The 2,477-nt window shown below is 41.4% G+C and overlaps 1 pseudogene across 1 annotated transcript; it reads right to left on the bottom strand.

Moving 5' to 3' along the window:
• Window positions 1-878: 878 nt before the first annotated feature.
• On the bottom strand, window positions 879-1,743 carry LOC308493305 (MICOS complex subunit MIC19-like; annotated as a pseudogene). The gene is made up of 2 exons: window positions 1,355-1,743; window positions 879-1,161 (listed from the first exon to the last, which is right to left on the bottom strand). The product of its transcript is annotated as an MICOS complex subunit MIC19-like (transcript).
• Window positions 1,744-2,477: the final 734 nt, after the last annotated feature.

Genomic DNA, 2,477 nt, shown 5'->3' with positions numbered 1-2,477 from the left:
CTTTTGTTTATTTGTTCTTTAGTGGTCTCCTTCATGACATGATCTTCCACTGTCACTTATAAAAATTATTTTTATGAAGAGACTTAAGATGTTTTATATGTTCTATCCATTAATTCTACATACAAGCAATTCTCTTAAACTAAAACATGAAAGATAACTTTATATTTTTTTCGTTAGAAAATATATTTATTGATAGTGAGTGAAGTAAAGATGTCAGTATCACAATAGAGAAGCGCTTATATAAGCGAAGGCTGCCTTTATGTTGATAAAAAAAGCCTCATTTCACTTGTAATCGTAAACATTATTCCAGTAAAAGAGGTACATTTTCTCTCCTTTTTTACATGATCTTCCTACATAATCACCATAATAAGTTAAAATGAAACGGTTCTTATATAGTCAAGGGAGAAAAGAAAAAGAGAGAAACCCAACATGCCACAGTCTAGAAAATTCCGCCCAGCGCTGCTGGCCCCAGGTTGAGGTGTTTTGCCCTCTCCTCTCCCCACTCCAATGACCTTACTGCCCAATTTAAATCCCCGAGCTTTGGTGGAGTGGAGGTTCACCTAACGATGGAACCTAGTTAGAAAAGAAAGCTGAACAGAAAGGACAAAAGGTAGAGAGGGCTACCTTTCTCTTTTTGTCATCATACTGCAGTTTATTAACACTGCAGCATGTCCTTTGTGACCGACCCCTGACTGAGGCCTTAGCTTTCCAAATCATCGTTGATGACATGGTGACAGGTTTCTTTCTGTTCCCTCTGCTCTCTGGGGGTTCTCTTTACTGGTCCCCTCTGCAAATAGGTTACTTTCTTACCAGGAAAAAAAAATGTTCCGCCTCTGGAATTAACGTTGAAGGAGTTTTGTGTGCTGTACAAGTTGATTTTATCCTCCCTTCTCAAGCGTCTTCTGTTTGGCCTGATTCACATAGCGCATGTACCGGTCAGCCAGAGCAGAGCAGCTGAGGGTCTGCTGGCTGTTCTGGCGGTAACACTGGAGAATTTTGGCCTGCAGGTCAGCGCAGACTGGGTGAACCTCATACCGCTCGAACTTTGCTTCCACCTCTTCAGCAGCTTTCTGGTACTGTTCAGTGGTGACTGTAGAACTCGGAGCTTCTCTCCTCCAGTCTAGCCAGCTGCTCTTTGTAGAACGTATCCTGCTTTTTCTTCTTTTTTTTTTTTTTAATTTATTGGGGTGACAATTGTTAATGAAATTACATAATTTCAGGTGTACAATTCTGTATTACATCATCTATAAATCCCATTGTGTGTTCACCACCCAGAGTCAGCTCTCCTTCCATCACCATATATTTGATCCCCCTTACCCTCATCTCCCTGGGGGGTATCTTGCTTCTTTAACACTGGATTTTTCTCTTCCAGCTGCTTAGCCAGCAGCTTTGCCTGGGGGCGCTCTTCCTCACTGGATATCCTCTGGCGGAGAATAGTTCTGGTCAGCTGCTCATTGGCTAAAGCCCTGTCTCGGTCCACTTCTTTCCCTTGTTTTAATCATTTCTGGTTTTCAAATTCTTTCTTGGCTTGTTCCAGGGCCAGCTCCTCAGCTACTCTTTTCAATTCTTCATCAGACACTAAGGAACCGTAAGCACCAGAATATCGCTGAGACTTCGATGGAGACGTTTCTTTCATAGGAAGGAAATCACATTTTCAGAAAGCCGGATGCCCTTCACCACGGTGATGTTCTCATTCTCATCTGCCTCGAAGGTGACCCGGCAGGTGATGGCGGTCCCGCACATGGCTTCTTCTGTCCCCCACAGGGTGGGGGACCTAGGGTGGACCCACGAGCATTTCAGGCCCCACGCGCACACATGCGCGGACGTGCCCGGACTTTTTCCTCGCACAGCGGGTGCAAGGCCACAACCCCCTGTATTTTCTTTTATCTATCTGCCTATCTATTTATCCATCCGTCCATACCAAACTTTCTCATTAAGGTATTATTTATGATACTGTAACAGGATGTGACATGTTAACATGTCCACCTTAGTGTTAATGACAAGTACTACCTCCACTTAAATTGAGATGCCCGGGCATATTACAAGTAAGGAAAACTGACCCTGCCCTCCTGATATAGCATTCATTACTAATTTATACACACAAATACAAGAAATTAAAAATAATTGGGTTGTTTGAAGAATGTTGATGTCCTATTACCCTTTTTCTTCGAAAATAAGACCTAGCTGGACCATCAGCTCTAATGTGTCTTTTGGAGCAAAAATTAACATAAGACCTGGTATTATATTATACTGTACTATTATATTATATTATATTATATTATATTATATTATATTATATTATAGCCAGTCTTATATTATAGTAAAATAAGACCCAGTCTTATAATAAAATAAGACCCAGTCTTATATTAATTTTTACTCCAAAAGATGCATTAGAGCTGATGGTCCGGCTAGGTATTATTTTCGGGGAAACATGAAAGATAGGGGGTGCTGTGGTATCTCCCCCTGTGTACCAAGTA

This window comes from Rhinolophus hipposideros (genome assembly GCF_964194185.1).
Source record: "Rhinolophus hipposideros genome assembly, chromosome: 3".
NCBI lineage: Eukaryota > Metazoa > Chordata > Mammalia > Chiroptera > Rhinolophidae > Rhinolophus > Rhinolophus hipposideros.
This window is presented reverse-complemented; position numbering and strand designations above follow the sequence as displayed.